A 23,261-nucleotide genomic window follows, 5' to 3' on the forward strand; every position below is an offset into this window, starting at 1 on the left:
ATAGAATAAACAGATAAGGTATTTTACTTGGGATGGAGGAGTCCAGAACTAGAGAGCGTAAGTTTAGGGTGAGGGGGTAAGATATCAAAGGGACCTAAGGGGCAACTTTTTCATGCAGAGGGTGGTGCATGTATGGAATGAGCTGCCACTAGGAAGTGGTGGAGGCTAATACAATTACAGCTTTTAAAAGGCATCTGGATGGGTATATGAATAGGAAGGGTTTAGAGGGATATGGGCTAAGTGCTGGCAAATGGGACTAGCTTGAGTTATGATATCTGGTCGGCATGGACGAGTTGGGCCAAAGGAGCTGTTTCTGTGTTGTACATCTTTATGACGCTAATATCGTTGTAGATTTAGATATGATTTCCATTTATTGCTGAAGATCTGAAAGATTTAATTCAAAAAATTAAATCTTTCAATTCACTCTTTTTATTATGGAACAACAAAATGCAGAACTTAAAAATGTTATGGGACATTGGTACAACGTTCACCAAACAACTGGGACACCAGCACAAGTTAGGACAATATTATACAAATTAGTTGTTGTCCTACTAATTGTTTTAATTATAGCAATTATAACCTTGATTAGTGTAAAGAGAAACTTTATGTTACAAGGTAAATCTAGAAACTATGTATTCCAAGGTCACAATGTACTAATGATAAAAGATATGTATGCCATAGCAATGTAATTGGATACCAGCCATTAAAACAGATAAACAATTCAACCTTTCAGTTCAATTTTACATATATTTCAAAGATTAACAATAATCAACAGCTCTATTATAAAAGACCCATTTTAAACAAGTTTACATTAGGTATGTTTTTAATAAAGTGGTTTATTCTAAAAATTAATATTAAACTTTCTTAAATTCTTTAATTTAGAAATCAAAACTTAGAATTTGAAAGCATGAAATGGTTGCAAGGAATGTATTTAAATAAAGATTTTAACAGTATTTAGAAACAAATTATGTGAGTATGTGTGCTCAAAATAAGAATAAGAAAAGGATTGAACAATCAATTGTTGTATTATCAAGGTTAATTTCATATAAAAATGAATACTAATAAAGATAAATGAGAGATTATGGCAGCCAATCAACAAAGATGACAAGACCCTATCAATATATGGAGAGAGAAGGTCTTGAAGATAAAAGAAAATCTGCATTTATGGACCCCAGTAACTAAATCCAGACGCAGATGTGTATTTCACAAATCTGAAGATAACTGGATTTTATAAGTACACTCTGTCTCCTTTGGAGTTATTCTGTTAAAATAATATTGTAAGAAATAGGTCGTGAATTATAAATGTTGTGTTTTAAAACTAAGGTTTGGTGATATGAATGAATGCTTCTTATACATTTGGACTTAACTAATCCTGTACTGTAGTTTCAAAATTCTATATTACAACTCTGCATGAATTTATATGTATACCTCTTTAAATAAAGAGTACTGCAAATTTTCTTCCTCACATTTCACATTCGTGAGAACACATCTCAAGAACATGTGCAGTTTTGGTCACCTTAATCAAGGAAGGATATAATGCTACTAAAGGCAGTTCAGAGGAAGTTTACTAGATTAAAACCTGGAATAAGCCAGTTGTCTAATGATGAAAGGTTGAAAAACTGGGTTTATTTTCAATTGACTTCAGAACAACAAGAATTGGTTTGATTGATAGGTATAAGATCCCGTCTGGTTTTGGCAGGGTGGACATGGAATTTTTGTTTCCTTTTATGGGTGAGTCCAGAACCAAGGTACAGTTTTAAAATTAGTTGTTACCCTTTTAGAAAAAGAGGGTAGTATTTTTCATCTCAGAAGGTTGTGCAACTTGGGAATTTTCTGTCTCAGAAAGCAGTGGAGGTGGGGATCATTGAATACTTTTTGAGGAGGAGGTATATACATTTTTTTAGGCAAGGAATCAATTGTTATCAGTGATAGATGGAAATGTGGAACTTGGAATACAAATGAATCAGACATGATCTTGGGTGGTAGGACAGGTTTGAGGGAGAACTGGCCTGTTTCTGCCCCTAATTCATAAACTTCTGTGAGTATTTTATTTATCTTTTTTGGTTAAATGTGTCACTTTGAATGTGAGAATCAACAATAATTTCTGGTCAAATGGATATATTTTAATTGGACATCGATACCAAAGAGGCATACTGAAAGATTATATTCAACCTCCAATTACGTACTGGACTAATGGTTGGATTTCCATTCTGATAATACCCATTGGCAGTGATTATCAGTCTGATGATGTTTTGCTCTCATGTATGAATGATAGCAAAAGTGTCATAACTCACTGGGGCAATACACTTGAAATCAAACCCCACTACTCTTGGAGTCGTCACAGATCTGATCTAATGAAACTATCAAAAATCTCAATAAAGGAAAAAAAAAGTCAGAAATACACAGATCTGCATCACCAGTCCAAAGCACAAAACTGATCATAAAATCCTCTTGAATTTTCAGTGATTTTAATTTTTTAAAATCATTCTTGGAATGTGGGCATCACTGGCTGGTCAGCATTTATTGCCTGTCCCTAGTTGCCCTTGAGAAGATGGTGGTGAGCTGTCTTTTTGAAGCACTGTGGTCCAGATACTGTAGGTTGACCCACAATGCCCTCAGGGAGAGAAATCCAGGATTTTGACCCAGCAACAGTGAAGAACTAGCAATATATTTCCAAGTCAAGATGGTGAGTGGTTTGAAGGGGACTTGCAGGTGGCAGTGTTCCCATGTATTTGCTGTCCTTGTCATTCTAGATGGAAGTGGTTGTGTGTTTGCAAGGTGCTGTCTCAGGATCTTTGGTGAATTTCTGCAGTAGATACTATACACTGCTGCTACTGGGCATTGGTGGTTCAGGGAATGAATGTTTGCGGATGTGGTGCTAATCAAACAGGCTGCTTTGTGCTGGATGGTGTGAAGCTTCTTGAATGTTGTTAGAGCTGCATCCATCCAGGCACATAGGGAATATTCCATCACACTTCTGACTTGTGTCTTGTAGATAGTGGATAGGCTTTGGGGAGTCAGGAGATAAGTTACTCACCACACTATTTCTAGCCTCTGACCTGCTCTTGCAGCCACTTTGTTTATGTCGAGTTGAGTTTTGGTTTAATAGTAAGCTCCCCAGGATTTTGATGGGGGGGGGGGGGCAGGGGGAGGGATTCAGTGATCGTAACACCATTAAACATCAAGGTCTTGGTTAGATTGTCTCTTATTGGAGATAGTGTGAATGTTACTTGGCACTTGTCAGCCCAAATCTGGACATTGTCCAGGTCTTGTTGCATTTGAACATGGACTTCTTCAGTGGCTGAGGAGTCCCAAATGATGCTGAACATTGTGCAATCATCGGCGAACATCCTCACTTTTGACCTTATGATGGAGGTAAGGCCATTCATGAAACAGCTGAAGATGATTAGGGCCTTGGACACTGCCCTGAGCAACTCCTGCAGAAATGTCCTGGTGTTGAAATGACTGACCTCTAACAACCATGACCATTTTCCTATGTGCCAGATATGACTCCAACCACTGGAGAGTTTGCCCCCTTAGACCCATTGATTCCAGTTTTGCTAGTGCTCCTTGATGTCACACTCAGTTGAATGCAACCTTGATGTCTAGAGCTGTCACTCTCACCTCAGAAATTTAGCACTTTTATCTATATCTGATCCAAGAAACTAGGTCAGGAGCTGATTGTCCCAGGCAGAATCCAAACTGGGTGTCACTGAGCAGAGTATTGCTGAGCAGGCGCTACTTGATAGCACTGTTGATGATACCTTCCATCACTTTGTTGATGATCAAGCGTAGACTAATGGGGTAATAAGTGGTCAGGTTGGATTTGTCCCGCTTTTTGTGTGCAGGACAAATGTGTGCAATTTTCCACACTGTCGGGTAGATGCCAGTGTTGTAACTGTATTGGAACAGCGTGGTTAGGAGAGGCGGCAGGATCTGGAGCGCAAGCCTTCAGTACTATTGCCTGAATGTTGTCAGTGTCCATAGCCTTTGTGGCATCTAGTGCCGCCAACTATTGCTAGATATCATGTGGAAAGAATCAAATTAGCTGGAGACTGGCATCTCCACAGTGAAGACCAGTCTATCTTCACTGATGGTTTGGTTGGACCTGGAGTATTTCTGACTTTGGGTTTCATTATTACTTCTTTCACCATCTGCAAATGTGGTTTTTCTGTTCTTTTGAATGAAACTTTACAGAGACAGAGGGAAGAGAAAGATTGGTGCAGATGGCTTCTGGATCTCTGCTTGCTCCATTCCCTTTTACTCCCCTCAGAATATGTTAAACTGCAACCTGACTGATCAGGAGATTGTTTCTATGTTGAGCTTTCCTGAAGACAAACTGGTGACAATTTATCTGTATTCAATGCCCCCAAGAAGTAACTTTGTTTCACTTACATCTATTAACTTCACTGGGTTTTTCAAGCTGCAAACATCTTTGTACAGTCTGTCCTTTTTAAAGGCTGTGTCCGTTTTTCTCATTTCCAGTTGATCGTTCAAAAACAAAAGATGCAGTCTCTTAAACACCTCTATCCTTGAAAGCAATAAAACACCATTTTTAAATACTTTTCATGACCAGATATGTGACAGATAGACAACAAAACATGAAACGTCCATCCAGTATGTCATACAGTATATCAGGCAGTATTCAAACAACTTCTGGTCATTTTTTTCCTAAATTCTTAACTTACTTTCTTGTTTTTACATTTTAGAAGATGTAACAGCTGTGATCCTACTTTCACATGTTTTACATATGAGACATGTACAACTGCATAAAACAAAGCTTACAAAATTTTCCAATCAATAATTTGACTCAAACTTTTCTGCTATTTTCTCAATAAAAAGTATTTCTTAGAAAGAGAGAATGATGTTATCTGTGCACTCAGTCTTTTAAACCAAAGTAAAACAATGTTAATTTAAGATAAAAACTCTTAACATCTGTGTCCAAATATATACGCTAGCATTCCTGCTTCAGAAAATCATTCTTAAGACATGAAGGTGAAACTTTTTCCCCACATATCTACTTACTTATGCTTGAGTTTTGGGTTTTCCTATATGTCCTGCCCTGGCAACTTTATTGCTTATTGTAAGATCTCCTCATGATGTTTGGGTGATACTACTATCTGATAAACAACATTCCATTCCTCATTGAGGATCTCTCCATTTGTTCATCATCACTCTGTTTAATATAAAGTCACTCTCGAACTCTTTCAGCCTCAGCTTTAGTGTGAGCTGACTGTGTCAACTTGTTTAACTCTGGATCTGCTTTCTGAGCCTTAAGTAGTGAAGATATGCCAAAAAATTCTTTTGAATTATCCCTTTGATTAAATAAAGTTTCGGTTACTCTATAATATCTAACTGTGATATAACTTTGACCTCTGGTGATGGACTATATTTAGCCCTTGCTATGGTCACTGCATACAATGGAAAAGTACTAGGAAGTTGTTTCCACAACCTTTCTGTCTCTTTAACCTCATTTGGATTTTTCTTGACTATGAGTGATCTTGACTCCATTGAAATTCTTTTCCAGATGTAAGTCAACTCCATCGACAGGCTATCTTTTCACTCTTTTCATTTTCTATCCTTACTGAATTTATGAAGGTGATGGAGAGTGGTTCAATTTTATGAAACAGCTCATAATCATCAACAGTTTCTAGTGCCTGTCTCACAATTGCAGCCTTCCAGCCTTAACATATGTTCTTAGAAGAAAAGGTAGTGAGTTTATAAATTCTTCGAAGACAATGATCTCTCTGAGAGCTTCATATATGGCCTTAATTCTTTACTTTCATATCAAAATTACTTTGTCTAACCCTTTCAAATTCAAAGTAGGTTTGTCCAGGGTGTTACCTCAAACTTTGAAGCTATTGCCTGTCTGCTTTAGGAACTAACACATGTACACCCAGAATAGCATTTTTGACAGTGTCATGATCCAAAGAAACCCCTCTTTCATTGAAACACAAATTTCAAGGGTTCTACCTGTCAACTTGCTTTTCATGAGCAATGTCCAGTTTTCCTTCAGCTAATTGACCTGTTTCACTATTTTCTCAAGTGACATAAAGAAAGCCTTCACTTTGAACAATTTCTCTTTCCACCCAACTAACATTCTCCACATCAAAGGTGTGGCTATGGATACCCATGTGCATCTCAGTTATCCCTGTGTCTTTATGGGGTAATTGGAAACTCCTTTCTCCAGTCCTGTTCGGGACCCTTACCTAATCTCTTTCTCCAATATATCATTGACATTATTCATGCTACCTCCTTGTCTCATCCAAAATTGGAAAATTACATCAATTTTGCTGCCAATTTACATTCTTTTCTCATCTCCACTTGGTCCATCTATGATTCTTCCATTCCATTGCTTGATTTTCTGTTTGCATTTCTGGGCACAGACTGCCTGATAATATCCATTACAAACCCACCAACTTCCACAGTTACTTTGACTACACTTCCTTACACCCTATTTCCTGTAAGGACTCCATTCCATTTTCTGGGTTCCTCTGTCTTTACTGCATCTGTTCTGATGATGTTACATTTCACAGAGGTTCCCTGACAAACCTCCTTTTTCTTCAAACAAGAACTCTTTGCCATTATAGTTGACAGGACCCTCAGTCATGTCCAACCCATTTCCTGCAATTCTGCCCTCATCCATTCTCTTCCCTCCTAGAATAATTATAGGGCTCCCCCCATCCTCACTTTCCACTTACCAGCCTCAGGCTTCAGAGAATCATCCTGCACCATTTTCGTTACCTCCAGCAGGATGCCATCACCAAAAACACATCTCCCTTCCCTTCTTTTCAGCATTGTATAGGCACTATTCCCTCTGTTCCAGCCTGGTCTACTCCTCTGTCAGCTTATAACTTCCTCAATCCCACCATTGCATCTTCCCATACAACTTCAGAAGGTGTAACCCTTGTCCTTTTACTTCTTCTCTTCTCCTTATTGTCTGAGATCCTAAATAAATATTCCAGGTGAAGTAACGATTTATTTTTACTTCCTTCACTGTATTTGCAGTTCAAAATCACTGTTCCTCCAATCTATGGCCCAGCAAAGCACCTCATTTTCTATTCAGATACATTGTAGTCTTCAGGACTCAACTTTGTGTTCAACACCTTCATAGCATGAACGCAGACCTCCATTTTTAATACAACCCCTTCCACCTCCAGTATTTTGTTTTCATGGATTTGCTGTCAACAAAGTTGACCTACCTTCCAGTATTCACACCTATCATGAACAAATTCACAGCTATTCTTCATCTATATTCCTCCTCTACTACCCTTTGTACTCCTTTTGTCTTTTGCTCTGGATACCCTTTCTATCTGTTCCATTAACTCTTCCTCTTCCTTTGTCCACTACAAACCGGCTATTATTTTTAAGCCCTCCCTCAGTTCAGAAAAAGAGTCATATTGGATTCAAAATGTTAACTTTGTTTCTTTCTCCACAGATGCTGCCAGGCCTGCCAAATTTCTCAAGCACTTTTATACAGTGCTATGTTTACTTTCTACTTTTAAAACTGGATGAATATATTATGATCTAAAATTATTAAAAGTGGAAATGTTTTGAGTAATTATCAGATTTAAGTTCTTTGGACAACAACATATCCTGAATAGTTTTACCTCCAGTAAAACACTACAAAGAGAATATTGTGTTGGCCATTGCAAATTGAAGTAAATATAAACATGTGCCAAAAGAGCAAAGAAAAATATTGAAGTGCCATGGTCCCTGAGGCTTTTTGAATTTTAATATACTTGACACCCTGTGTATTTTGGAAAAGGCCATAAGATCATAAGAAATAGTAGTAAAATTAGGCCATTCAGACATGGAGTCAGTTCCAATATTCGATCATGACTAACATAATTCTCAATTCCATTCTCCTGCCTTCTACTCTTAACTCTGATTCTGTTACTATCAAAAACCTATCTATCCCTGTCTTAAAGATATTCAATAAATTGGCCTCCACAGCCTGCGGCAGCAATGAGTTCCATAGATTTACCATCGTCTGACTGAAGAAATTCCTCCTCAGCTCCCTTCTAAAAGGTCGATCCTTCATTGTGAAGCTATTCCATCTGCTCCTAGTCTCTCCTACCAGTGGAAATATCTTCTCCAAATCCACTCTATCCAGGCCTCTCGTATTCTGTAAGTTTCAATGAGATCCCCCCTCATCCTTCTAACCTCCATAGAGTACAGACCCACAGTCCTCAACCTCTCCATATAACAAGCTCTTCATCCCTGGGATTATTCTCTTAAACCGTGTATGGGCCCCCTCCAACTCTAACATATTGTTCCTAACATACAGGGCTCAAAACTGCTGACCATATTCCACATGTGGTCTGACCAGAGCCTTATACCATCACAGCATTACATCCCTGTTCTTGTACTCTCGCTCTCTTGAAATGAATACTAATATTGCATTTGTCTTCCTAACTGCATGTTAACCTTAAGATAAACCTGAACAAAGACTCCCAACTCCCTTTGTGCTTCAGATTTTCAACACCTTTTCCTGTTTAGAAAACTGTCAATGCCTCTAATCTTCCTCTCAACTGTCAATGCCTCTAAAATTGCGTAACCTCACATTTTCTTCACATTGTATTCCATCTGGGACTTCTTTGCCTATTCTCCCAATCTATCCAAGTCCTTCTGCAACCTTCCCACTTCCCCATTATTACCTTTACCCCTATCTATCTCTGTGTCATGTGCGAACCTAGCAACAATGCTCTCAGTTCCGTTTTCCAGATCATGAATATACAACTTGAATAATTCTGGGCAATGATCCCTACACAACTCCATTAGTCACCACCTGCCATCTCTTTATCGCGAGTCTCTGTTTTCTGCCAGACAGCCAATCCTCTATCCATGCCAGTACCTTTCCCCTAATACCATGGACTCATCTTATTTGGCCTTCTGGAAATCCAAATAGATCATGTCCATTGGCATTGACATTCGCCAACAATAAAGGATTTTTCAAGAAAACATTTCTGATAGTTTAATGCAGAAATAACTGGTTACGCTGCATTCATATAATATTTGCAAGTTGCCTAGTCTGCGTGCCAGGCAAGGATTACTCAATATTTTCAATCTTTAATCATCATGGGTCACTCAGAGAATCAAAAATCTTGAAATGATGCACACTTATGGTCCTAAGCAGGATATGAAGAAAAGTTATAGAGGAATTTCAATTGTGAAATTATAATATACTTCATATAGCTGAGGTGACTACCTATCTCCTTAACATATATGGTAGGGAAAAGCAAGGCTATGTAACATTTCTCCAGAACATGTTTCATATCTGGTTTGTTGAAGGAACATTTGCAACACAACCTTTTCTATTATATGTTTCTTATTCCACCAGATGTGGATTCAATATAGCAGTTGACAAGGAAAACGAAAAGCAGCAGTATAGCAGTTCCAAGCAATTAACATCTCTGTGGATAATTCTAACTAGTGAAAAAAAGCATACAGACCAGGAAGATCAAAATACCCCTTGATTAGGGAAGAGTATATAACATAGGGTATTTACTCATACCATCATCCTATGACTAATGCTGAAAATATGCTTATTTGAATATTGGATAGTCAGCAAGCACTTAGGACCTGATTGCATATATTGATAATGGTAATGAAGAATGATGTACAGGTTGTGGTGTTGAAGTCAGATCTGGGTTGAATGAGACAGCAAGGCTAGCATTTCATGTTCAACTTGAGTAAGCAGCTTTAGTAATTTCAAGATTCAATTGAAGAAACTTAGAATATGTTAATATTGAATTAATTGTACTGCAGTAATGTTGAATTGGGTGCTAGCAACCTACATTTGGATATTAATTCAAATGTACTGAATGATGTCAATTAGAATTAGTTAAAGATAAAAGACTAGAGAATATTTATGTGAATTAAATAAAAGATTAAAAAGATGTCATTTTTTATATGTTTAGTTTTGCAAAACGTATGCATATACTCCCAAAGTCTTCTAAGCATTAAATGCCAGTCACCTGCAGCTCACAGTAAACTGGTTTCCTCCTTTGGAGTTTATAAGCACATTAATGTCCCCTCACTTAAGTGAAACATTTGTCATAACCCCATTAATGACCACAGGTGAACTGGTCAATTCTTTGTGGAGATTATTGCCTTTCACATATTCACACAAATTCTGACAAATTGTCCTTTTTTTCACTGTATTGCCACTGTACAGAAAGCTTGTGTTACACCTAGTAATAATCACAAAAGTCATAATAATATTTTTTATTATTTTATAAACACAATAATAAGTATGATGATCATTTTTCACTGAAACTAGTGCATTTCAAACCAGAAATGTAGAGCTGATGTGTGGTGCACACCATGCTAAAACTAACAGGTATGTGCACAAAGATATATAATTGGAAGCCAATTGCATTCTGTACCAAAAGAATAATATAGCGTAACACATTCAACTGATTCTATACCTGTATTGTATCAAAACTTTGACAGTTTAATAAAAACCTATTAAAACATTAATAAAAAGCTACTCTACTCTATATGACCTTGCTAACAGCTTTTATCTGATACGCCATTGAATGTATGAAAAATTTTAAAGCAATGCTGGAACTAAACAGAGATTGCATTTGGTTTCACATTGATAACAAAACCATACCAGTGTTTGCGCACTTTTCGATCAAATGTGCTACTCACCAAACTCTCTAGAAAAGCTTTATCTGTATCTATAGCTGATTCATAACTGAAGTTGAGCTAAAATTGCATTGTCCACCACTCATCACACACTTTCACTCTATGGGTGCAGGTTTGCAAATTTTTTTTCAGTACCTACAAAAGAAAGTTTAATTGATCTTGGCAAAATTTGGGAATTGTATTCATCAGGTACCATGAATGAAAACTTGTATTACAGACAGGAAAGGTTTGTAGATTATGGCATATTTGTAAATGAAACTGGGGAAAAACATATGCCAATCTTAATGAATTGATTGATATGGAATTGAAGAAAAGATTTAAAACAGGATAGTGGCATAAATGCCTTCTGCAGATAGCAAAATGTCATATTTTGTATCCTCTTTAGGCGTCGACATTTTACTTCCTCCTCTAGTGCTTGCATGAAAATTTCTCTTCGTCAGGCTATGTGGGCAGAAAGAATATGCTGCAGGTGAGGCTAAGATCAATCAAGGCACTTGAAGCACTTTGTAACAAGGTCAATCTGTTCTTAGTTTTTACTGCAGCGTTGAAAAGGATTTCATTATATTCAGCTCATGAAAGATTTCACGAGCCACGAGCGCAGAACACAACCTAATCTCTAGAATTTAACACCGACCTTACTTTTCTGGGTTAAAATAAACTGGCATAATAAACTAATTTAAATGGAATCAAAGTGGCTCTCATGTAAGATGACACCCTATGTGACTGTATCACAGGTAATCATTCTTGTCTCACTCTTTGCAACCCGGACACGAAATCTGTCATGAACTGGGTTGAAGCACACCATCCTCCTCCAACACCTCTCCATTGTCATCCAGCTCCTATGTGGTTCCACTCTTATCCGTCTAACTATCGCTAGAGACACACATGTAATGCATGTGTTTCTATCCATATATCCTATCCATATAACATGATCTCTGAGCCCCCTTCCCCATCTCTTACTTCTCACCTCCATACTCCCTCTTGGTGACATCACTGAAAAATACAGAGACGATTTTCCCTTGTGTGGTGACAATACCAAGCTCTAGCTCACTTTCACCTTGCCTGACAGCTCCACGGCTGTTAATTTATCAGACTGCTTAACTAACATCCACGACTGGATGAGCAAATATTTATTTCGAATATTTGGAAGTATTGAGCAAATTAAAATAACTATTTCCAGTCCTTGCTCCAAATTCCATTTCCTATCTCCCAACTCCATCCCTCTTTCTGATAACACAGCCTGACATTAAACAGCTTCCTCACAACCTGGGTGTTTATTTTGATCCCAAGAAGACTTTTCAAACTCATATTTGCTCCATCACTAAGACCTTCTATTTGCATTTCCATTGCTTGACTTCAGCCTGTCTCTGTTTCCCTGCTCATTTTTGCCTTTATTTCATCTAGATTTGAATATTCCAACACACTCCTGGCTGGTTTCCAATATTCTACCCTTTGTAAACTTGACGTCATCCAATTCTGTGCTGCCCGTGTCTTAACTCAAAGCAAGTCCTGTTCTCCTGTACATTGGTGCCTGGTCAAACAACATCTTGCCTTTAAAATTTTCATCCTTTTTATGATCAAAATAGGAAAATATCACATGGTTGAAAGGATAATTTTGACTATTTATTAGAAGTTACAAACTTCATCATACTTTGTTTTTTTTCAAAGGATTTGCTTTCTTTTAACTTACCAAATCCTATTTAGTACAATTTAATACAACCAATCAGACATCTGACTTAGCAGCTTACACAATGCACAGCTCACCTGATCATTTATATTTTGGTACCAAGACAAGGATCTTTGCTAAATATTTGATTTCCTTAAAATATACAAGAGGTGCAGTCCTCGACTCTGAACATGAAGTTAAAATATAAAACAGAATTTGTCACATTAATAATACTTTACTTTTTTGAACTGTGGCTTGAGGTAACTCAAATATTAGCAAGACCATCAAACTTCCTTTTATTTATTCTCCTGTGGAATGTAGGTGTAGATGGTTGGCCAGCATTTATTGCCTCTCCCTACTTCCCTTGAGAAGGTGGTGGTGAGCTGCCTTCTTTATACACTGCAGTCCATGTTCTTAGATTGACCACAATGCCCTCAGGAAGGGAATTCAAGGATTTTGAACTAGTGACAATGAAGGAACAGTGATATGTTTTCAAGTCAGGCTGGTGAGTGGCTTAGAGAGGAACTTGCAGGTATTGGTGTTCCTATGTATATGCTGCCCTTGTCCTTCTAGATGGAAATGGTTGTGAATTTGGAAGGTTCTCTCAAAGGATCATTGCTGAATTTGTGCATTGCATATTGTACATACTACACATTGCAGTAACTGCAATTGGTGGTGGAGAGAGTGGAGGTTTGTGGATGTGGGACCAACCAAGGGAGCTACTTTGTGCTGGATGTGTCAAGCTGTTTACGTGTTATCAAGGTTACACTCATTCAGGCAAGTGGGGAGTATTCCATTACATGCCTGACTTGTGCCTTGTAGATGATGAACAGCCTTTGGGAAATTAGAAGGTGAGTACTCTCTGCCCTGCTCTTGAAGGGATTGTATTTATATGGCAAGTCCTACAGAGTCAATGGTAATCCCCAGCATGTTGATAGTGGGGGATTTAATGATGGTAACAACATTGAATGTCAAAGGGCAGTAGTTAGATTGTCTCTTATTGGAGATGATCATAGCCTGGAGAAAGTGAGGACTGCAGATGCTGGAGATCAGAGCTTAAAAATGTGTTGCTGGAAAAGCGCAGCAGGTCAGGCAGCACCTGATGCTGCCTGACCAGATGATCATAGCCTGGCATTTGTGTGGTGCAAATGTCACTTGCCACTTGCTAGCCTAAGCTTGGACACTGTCCCGATCTTGTTGCATTTGAACTAAGACTACTTCATATTTGAAGAATTGCGAATGGTGCTGAACGTTATGCAGTCATTAGCAAAATCCCCATTTCTGACCTTATGACAGAGGAAAGATCATTGATGAAGCAGCTGAAGATGGTTGGACCTAGGACACCGCTCTGAGGAACTCCCGTAGAGATGTCCTGGGGCTGAGATGATTGACTTCCAACAATCACAACCATCTTCCCATGTCTTAGACATAACACCAACCACTGGAGAATTTGCCACCTGATAACCATTAACTCCAATTTTGCTAGGGTTCCTTGATGCCACACTCAGTCAAATGCAGCCTTGATTGCAAAGGCTTTCACTCTCACCTCAGGAATTAAGCTCTTTTATCCATATTTGAACCTAAGGCTGTAATGAGACCATGAGCTGAATGGTCCTGGCAGGATCTAAACTGGGTGTTACTGAACAGGTTATTGCTGAGCAGATGCTGCTTGATAGCATTGTTGATGATACCTTCCATCACTTTACTTATGACCAAGAGTAACCTAATGGTGTGGTAATTGGCTGGGTTGGACTTCTCCTACCTTTTGTGTAAAGGCATACCTGGGCAACTTTGCACATTGTCAGATTGGTATGCATGTTCTAACTGTAGTAGAACCACTTGGCTAGGAATGTGGCAAATTCTGGAGCACAAGGCTTCAATACCACTTCCAGAATGTTGTCAGGCCTTTTAGTATCCTGTGCCTCCAATCATTTCTTGATATCAAGTGGATTGAATCGAATTGGCTGAAGACTGGCATCTGTAATACTGAGAATCACTGTTGAAGTCTGAGATGCATTATCCACTCAGCACTTCTGGCTGAAGACTTCTGTGAATGCTTCAGCCTTATCTTTTGCACTGATGTGCTGGGCTCTTCCATCATTGAGGAAGGGGAGATTTGTAGAGCCTCTCTATTTCTTTGTTGAGTCTTGGTAACAATTGTTACAACTGATCGACTTGCTAGACCATTTCAGAGGGCTGATGGGGGTTAACCACATTGTTGTGGCTCTGGAGTCACATTTTGGGTATCTCAGGTGACAGTGAAGGATTTCCTTCTCTGAACGACATCAGTGAACCAGATAGGTTTAAGAATTATTCTTCCAAATTTAAGAATAATGTGGCAATAACATAGTTTCAGCAACTGCTTACAGTCAATATCAAAGATTAAAACAGTAATATATAAGTTTTTGCTATGTTTTTTCCTCTATTCAACAATATTCTCTCCTTTCTTTTCTTGATCACAATGATTATTTACTGGGGTGCAGTTACATAGATGTCACCCTCTGGTGCTTACCCTAAATGATCAGTATTTGCACATCTAGAGTAAAGTATTATTCATTGGACAAGCCTGATCCAGGTGTAGTGGAATTTGCACTTAAAGCTCCAGTGGTAAGAGCTAGATTACAGCCAAGATTGGAAACCTCTGCTGATTTTCTCCTTCCTAAATTACACTCTAACATCACACTGATCAGGAATAAACTTCAGATTTCTTGATCTGTAGGAATCAGCTGAATAAATTATCTGAGAAATAAATTATCCAATAAACAATCACTTATTTAATATTTGAGATCATAATTGTTTCAAAGTGTCAGGTATTGCAAATAGCTATGGTAACAATTTTGAAAATCTGGAACAGCAGATAGTTCTAGCTATTACGCAGGCCAATTTTCAGAAACTTGTTCGAGATTATTAACCTAGAGAATCTATTAGGCCATATTTTCTGAGGATTGACAATTTTATGTAGATTACCAATCTGCTCCTTTTTCACAAAGAGGGAGTTCCACATTTCTGAGGCAAGGTTCTGCTCAGGATCCCCTGAGAAATGCAGAACTGAACTTCCATTCTGTCAGTTCTCGCATAGCAGAGATCTGTCAAAGAAGGGAAACCATGCCCTCTTTTCATGGCAGTCATCTGGTGCATTCTGAAATTTAAGCCACTTAACAGCTGCTGTCAAACTGTAAGTCTATAATGCAAGTGTGGGGTGAGGGTGTTAGGCAGCTAGAATGCCAGAAGGTAGGAGAGATAGGGTGACAGATGACAGCATGCCAAGTAGGTAGGATGGCAGCTTGGAAGACTGCCAGATGGGAAGGGTGTAGAGTGGCAGCAGATGAATTCCAAATGGTTTGGGAGTAGGAAGCTAGATACGTAAGTTGCCAGGTGAGTAAGATGCCAGCCAGGAAGGCTGACAGCTGGGAGGTTTGGGGTTCCAGAGATAGCATGCCACATAAGTAGGAGGTAGGATATCATGTGATTATGATACCAAGTGGGAAGGGATCGGGTTCTGTGGGTGCAAGGTGGCAAGATAGGGTAGATCAGATGAGTGGGAGAAATTGGGTTGAGCAGGGATAGGGGATGGTTTAGGTGTTGGATCTGGATGGGGGAGGATTATGCCCAGCTCTGGGCATGGAGCCTCAGGATTGTGTCTGGCAACAGAAGGGTCAGGTTGAGTCCAGCAGTCGGTGTGTACTATCAAGTCCAGTGAGATGGGAGTTGGCTGTGATCTGGTGCGGCAGTGGAGTGAAGTGAGAGAGTGAGGGGGTCAGGGTGGTTCATACAGTGGGGGAGAGTAAGTGAGGTTGTGGCCCAGGGAATGTCAGGTCAAGGGCTGGGAGCTGTAAGGTGTCTGTGGGAGGTGTCATTGGGGACTGTGGGGTAGGTAGGGGGTCTGTTGAATAGTTTCTCAGAAATTAGACTATGTATTAATAGTCTAACTTTGTCTCAGTAATTACTTCACGTAATTTCATCAGAACCATTTGAAGTCTCTGATTTTTATGGAGACTTCAAAGGGTTCTAGTTGAGGAAGAATATTCCAGCAGAATATTCAGTTTCCTAGGCAATTCCTTCAGAGTCTGCTGCAATGGGGATTCCACAGAGACCCATATGCAACTCTCAGCTCTATTGAAATAATGACTGGCCAGAGGAAAATCCAAGCCAATAATGAATCAGCATAAAAGTAATAATTTTAACATTTCAACAAAATAGGCTTGTAATTGTCAGATCAGAGGTTTACAAATAATAGGACTTTACATTGCTGTGAAAAGTAAACAGATCAGCGAATTAACATCATATGGTCAAGTCTGTAGTAACAAGTTTGATTAATCTTAGTTTAGATTCTGACAGGTGCAATAAAACTCAGAATTGTGCTATGTTTAGGAATAGAGAAAATCCATTCACTGTACCTGTGAATTAACCTGTATTAGAAGAGAAAATTGTCACTGATCTTGTCAGCCATCCTCTGTTACTGAGAACCAAACGCAGATGGACACGAGTGGAACAAATGAGGCAATATTCAATCAGCCAGTGAACGCCTTAGTTAATATTTAAACTGCTTTCCTTTAACTCGTCTTGTGCTTAGATTCCAGTTAAGCAAGAATAAAAGGTGTTTTGAAAGTTATTTGACACCACTTTTTAGTGAACTGAATCCGGAAGCAAGATGCAAATTAGGTAGGTGATGGATTTTGCTGACAATAACAATAGTTGAGTTGATTGATTATATGTGGCTAACCAGAATTAATGCAAAGGATTCAGATCTATTTTATTTATGAAAAATGTTCTGGGATTTGATTTAGCTATTAGCACCAAAATGATTTGTCTGAAAATTATACTAGATTTTGTCGCTTATATGGAGTAATGCCAACATGTTACTACAATATGTTCCTTCCCATTTGGTCACATGCAATGGTTCAGTTAGTCTTACCCACTTTGGATGTTTTCCAATATCACTTTTGATTTAAGTTTGTTAAAACTAAACTAGATCACACTTTTATTTTACTTGTATGTACAATCTTTCATGGTTTTCCGTAAGGTAATTCTGAAATAGCAGTTTGAGAGCTAGAGAACAATATTGCTTTTGGTTTACCAGAAATTCAAGGGCAATCTTATTTATGCACCTGCATTTTTCAAGTGCAAATATGCTTATCTCATTACTTAATGTACTTGCCTAACATGGTTCAAGGTAAAACTACTGCCTAAAGTTACTGGGATTCTGAAGTAGTTCTAAACATCCAGTAACTTCAGCAGTCACTAGGCCATGCCTGAGGGCAAATCAATCAAACTTGAAAATTTCTTATGAAAGATGATTGAAGGGTATGAAATCTTTGGAAAGAAAAACCATAGTCTTTTTTGAGATTTGTGCAGGTTATTGAACCATGATGTGACATCTGAAATGCTTAAATTTGACTGAATAAAGCCATCATGCCTTGGGTCATTTGGAGCCTGCTTTGGCTGAGGCTTGTTGGACTGTGGGTCGCTCACAAACTACTCTTCTCACAAAGAAGTCAGCACTATCAGAAGGGGACAAATAATAGTTACTTTAAAAAAGGCTTAGTACAGACCTTGAAAATCTGAAAACCAGATCTGTGTCAGTGTTCAAAAACATGATAAATGCAACTAATTACTTAACCAACAAATAAAGCACTTCAGCTTCATACTTGGAAAATCATCAACCTACTGGAATTGAACTGAGTTCAGCTGAAGAAATTTGGAAAATAAGAATCTGCCATCACATGGTGATGGAACTTGAACTGTTCAAATGACAATCAATTTTGAATTTTGGTGCTGCGGTCTGTAGTGTAAAGGGTTATGTATGCCTTTATTCTAATAATAGCTCCTGAGCACTTGCATAAGGAACTCTGTCATTGATGATGACTGCATAAAATGAAACTGGGCCTGAGTCCAAAGGGTTCCAGAGATGTCTTCTGTTATCAGTCCTTATGTTTAGTTGGAATAAAACCGTTAATGTTCACTCACCTGAATGCCTATGTGATCTTATCGCAGTTTATAGAGCCAGAGTACCCATGGGAGCAATCAGGAACACAGAAAAAAGAAACATGAGGCAAGGAACCCTTTGGAAGAATTCCTGACAGGAAAATGGCAAAACATCTGTCAGGTAGAATTTTTGAGGTGAAAGCCTACAGCAGGCCCAGGGATACAAGCTCTTGCCATAGACAGTCCATAGTAAGTGTACAGAAAAGATCTGCAGAGCAGCAGGGTACCGAGACCAATCGACTAAGGTAAGGTTGCATCAGAAGGGCCACAGCAAAAGTTAAGATTAGTTAGTCAACCAAAGGAAAGGCCACAGTAGGGCAATGAACTCTGGAGACAGTCTATAAAATACTCAAGTACATAGAACAAACAGGAAGTCTGAAGCTGGAAATCCAACATGCTGCAGAATCACTCAGGTGAACAGTAAGTGTCTTACTGCATTTAAAGTAGGTCTTGGTGAGGCCAAACCTGATTACAATAAAGTTTTTCTAATACAAGATCTGATTTAAATGAGCAGGTTGCCTTACAAGGAAAGATTGAACAGCTGGACTTGTTTCTATTGGAGTTTAGAGAAGTGAGGGGTAATTCATTTGAAGGTTATAAGATCCAGAATGGATGTAGAAAGGATGTTTACTCTTATGGGTGAGTCCAGAACTTGGGTTGCACTGCTTTAAAATGAGGGGTCACCTTTTAAGACAGAGATGATGGGAGTTATTTTCTCTCATGTGGTTATGTAACTGTGAAACTCTTCTCCCTCAGAAAATGGCAGAGACTGAGTCATTGGGTATTTAAAATCAAGGATAGATATATTCTTGTCAAGCAGGGGAATCAGAGGTTGTCAGGGTAGGTAGGAATTCAAAACATGAACAGATCACCATAGTCTTATTGAATGGCAGAGCAAACTGAAGGGCTGAAAGGCCTGATTATCATCCCAATTCGTATGTTCATATCTTATGTCAGCAGACCATCTCCATGCTTCAGAGATATTTGAACAACTAATGTGGCAGTCACTGAACACATAAAAATACTTCGCAATTATCCTATTCCATTTTGCAAATAGTTTATAAAATATGTAATTATTTATTTACAGAGAATGTTATGATTTTCTTTTGTAGTATATGTAGTTTAACATAAAAATTAACATATTGGTGAATTTGGTATGTATTACAGTAAGTGATGAAGTTAAAATGTGATATGCTGGTTGGCACTGGATCAGCAGATAACACAAGTATGAAGAGTTCTCCTGGAATCTTATCATTCTTCAATAAATCCTCTTAGTTTAAATCATAGTGTTTGGTATGTTTGTGTTAAGAGTCAACAACACTACACAACACCCTATGCAACAATCAAACATACCCACTTCTGACTTTACAAAGAAAGGGAAGGTCACTTGTAAAACGGTTGAAGGTAGTTGGAGATTTAATCTATACTGAGAAACGTCTGCACCATGGTCCTGGACCTGTGATAGTTAGCCTCAAATATGTACCTTCCTCCAGATTAAGTATGACTTTAACCAGGGAAAAGTTTTCCATCTGATCCCCATTAACCTCAAATGTACATATTTACAACTCTTTAATGCAATATTTGGTCAAATATAATTATATTAGCATAGTTGTTATGCTATTTGACCAGTGATACGAAGCCGAGACAAATAATCTAGACATATGCATTGAAAATGCACCATGACATTTCGAATTTAAATTAAATTAATTAACTAAAACTGGACTTAAAAACCTAACATGAACAACAATGACTATGAACTGGCTGGATTGTCATTAAAATGTATCTGGATTAGTGCTGCTGGAAGAGCACAGCAGTTCAGGCAGCATCCAAGGAGCTTCGAAATCGATGTTTCGGACAAAAGCCCTTCATCAGGAATAAAGGCAGTGAGCCTGAAGCGTGGAGAGATAAGCTCGAGGAGGGCGGGGGTGGGGAGAAAGTAGCATAGAGTACAATGGGTGAGTGGGGGAGGGGATGAAGGTGATAGGTCAGGGAGGAAAGGATGGAGTGGATAGATGGAAAAGGAGATAGGCAGGTAGGACAAGTCCAGACAAGTCATGGGGACAGTGCTGAGCTGGAACTTTGGAACTAGGGTGAGGTGGGGGAAGGGGAAATTAGGAAACTGTTGATGCCCTGGGGTTGAAGTGTTCCGAGGCAGAAGATGAGGCATTCTTCCGCCAGGCAACTGGTGGTGAGGGAGTGGCGGTGAAGGAGGCCCAGGACCTCCATGTCCTCGGCAGGGGGAGTTGAAATGTTGGGCCACAGGGGGGTGTGGTTGATTGGTGCTGGTGTCCTGGAGTTGTTCCCTAAAGCGCTCTGCTAGGAGGCGTCCAGTCTCCCCAATGTAGAGGAGACCGCATCGGGAGCAACTAGTCAGGTCCACGCCCCCCTACAACCCACCCTCCCATCCTGGCACTTTCCCCTGCCACCGCAGGAACTGTAAAACCTGCGCCCATACCTCCTCCCTCACCTCTATCCAAGGCCCTAAAGGAGCCTTCCACATCCATCAAAGTTTTACTTGCACATCCACTAATATCATTTATTGTATCCGTTGCTCCCGATGCGGTCTCCTCTAGGTTGGGGAGACTGGGCGTCTCCTAGCAGAGCACTTTAGGGAATATCTCTGGGACACTCGCACCAATCAACCACACCGCAATAGGAACAAATGCATGTGGAAAATATACATCGAGGTCAATATTTCATCACGTTTTCCAACCTAGCAATTTTAAAAGTCCAGATTTTACAGGGCAAGTCTATACATCATTTATTCACTCATTTGATAGTGCCAAAGTTAGCATTGAGGGTGGCGTTTGATTGAAGAACAGAAACTTTGACATGAGATCTGATATGCATTCTTTTGTAACTAAAATAAGACGAGGTTGGCTACATGTGCAGCTTCAATTTCTCTGCCCATTTACGCTGCTGTGCTGCAAATTTTCATGACAAAAATGATGCAACTGGGATTTTCTACCGATTAATTGATTGATCTTTGATCTGGGAAAATGTTATGGATTTGCCTTGCTTAATTTTCTCCACCATATTTCTGCAAACTTACATCAACATTTGGAGCAGTTTACAGAGACAGGGAACATTAAAATATAACAATAAAGTTATTTGGCTTCACCCAAGTGACCAATGTAACTTAATTGCTTTCTTTGGGTCTCATCTTTCATCTAGTAACACCAATATCAGTTGTGTACATAGGCAAGTCTTGCATAGCATGATATGATCATGCATACTCTGTGACTTTGGATGCATGGGGTGAGGAATGCACCTGAGTGCAAATATGGCTCAGCCCCATGTGTGGGCCACACAAGAAGCAGCCCGTGGCACCTTCTCCAACATTAATCTTCAGGTCGGCACTACACAAATGGATACACTCAAGACTTTTAAATTGTGAATTTCATGCATAATAAAAGTTATTGCTTTTTAAGTCAGCTCCCAATAATCTGCTGAAACATCTGATCTTTAATCTTTCCACAGCAAATGTGAGGTTTCTTTGTGCAGTATGTAATTTCTTAGAAATAGGCACAACTGCTGTTTCAGAGCTGAAAATGTGTTGCTGAAAAAGCGCAGCAGGTCAGGCAGCATCCAAGGAGCAGGAGAATCGACGTTTCGGGCATGAGCCCTTCTTCAGGAATGAGGAAGGTGTGCCAAGCAGGCTAAGATAAAAGGTAGGGTGGAGAGACTTGGGGGGGGGGGGGGGGGGGAGGCGTTGGAAATGTGATAGGTGGAAGGAGATAAAGTTGAGGGTGAGAGGCCGGAGTGGGGGTGGGGGCGGAGAGGTCAGAAAAAAGATTGCAGGTTAGGAAGGTGGTGCTGAGTTCGAGGGTTGGGACTGAGACAAGGTGGGGGGAGGGGAAATGAGGAAACTGGAGAAATCTGAGTTCATCCCTTGTGGTTGGAGGGTTCCTAGGCGGAACTGCTGTTTCAGCTTTGCACCACATAAAAAGGATGGTTTTCTCCTTTATTGCCCTTTGAACATTCTGTTTCATATTTAATTCTTATATCCAAAGTTCTAGGAAGTTTATTGACAGCAACACCTCTCACTGTAGATTTACAATCTTGGATTATAGAATAAAAGAGCTGTTTTCACTTTGAAATGGTTTAATGTTTGTTAGCCTGAGTTTGTTTGCTGAACTGTAAAAGCAAGTTTGAGCTTTTGTTTATTTGGCCAGAGGACATGATACCTTCCATTAAACACACAGACGTTCAAAGACAAAAGGCCATATGACACCTTAATTGTCTTTCACTGAGCACAGTTAAACAGAATATAATTTAAAACTTCACTTGCTGATCAGGTCAAATTTAATTAAAAAAATTTAATCCTACAGCCCCATTACAATTCTCAATGAGACTGCCAAATGATATGGTTAGGGCCTGGTATTATTTTTTTCTTAATTTAGTGTAGAAAAAGTTTCAGATTTTAGGTACGTACTAAGAGATTGGTATCAGATGTAATGCATTGACATGGCTAGGAAGTTAAAATAAATGGGATTTTTCCAGAGTGGCAGGCAGTGATGAGTGGGTACCGCAGGTTTCAGTATTGAGAGCCCAGCTGTTCACAATATACATTCACGATTTGGATAAAGGGATTGAATGCAATATATCCAAATTTGCAGATGACACTAAGCTGGGTGACAGTGTGTGCTGTGAGGAGGATGCGAAAAGGTTGCAGGGTGACTTGGACAGGTTGGCTAAGTGGGCAAATTTTTGGCAAAAGCAGTATAATGTGGATAAATGTGAGATTATCCACTTTGGTTGCAAAAAAGGAAGGCAATTTCTGAATGGTGGCAGTTTAGGAAATGATGAGTTGCAACGAGATCTGGGTGTCATGGTGGAACAGTTGCTGATGGTTGGCATGCAGATGCAACAGGTTGGGAGGAAAGCTGGCTTTCACAGCAAGAGGATTTGAGTATAGAATAAGGGCTGTTATGTAGGGCCTGGGTGACAAAGA

At 39.2% G+C, this 23,261-nt stretch overlaps 1 protein-coding gene across 2 annotated transcripts in view; it reads right to left on the reverse strand.

Annotated features, from left to right (window-relative positions):
• Positions 1–16,809, reverse strand: part of syt19 (synaptotagmin XIX) — a 78,086-nt gene extending 61,277 nt beyond the window's left edge. Inside the window, exons 1-2 of one of the 2 annotated variants that reach the window (XM_043705926.2) lie at positions 16,720–16,809; positions 4,396–4,531 (exon numbers count right to left, since the gene is read on the reverse strand). The gene's annotated coding sequence lies outside the window, so the exon portion shown is untranslated. The remainder of the gene's footprint in view (positions 1–4,395; positions 4,532–16,719) is intronic. The other variant, XM_043705928.2, reaches the window with a different exon arrangement.
• Positions 16,810–23,261: the final 6,452 nt, after the last annotated feature.

Source organism: Chiloscyllium plagiosum, unplaced genomic scaffold, assembly GCF_037043375.1.
Source record: "Chiloscyllium plagiosum isolate Xiang-an unplaced genomic scaffold, Cpla_swu_hap1 HiC_scaffold_18, whole genome shotgun sequence".
Lineage (NCBI taxonomy): Eukaryota > Metazoa > Chordata > Chondrichthyes > Orectolobiformes > Hemiscylliidae > Chiloscyllium > Chiloscyllium plagiosum.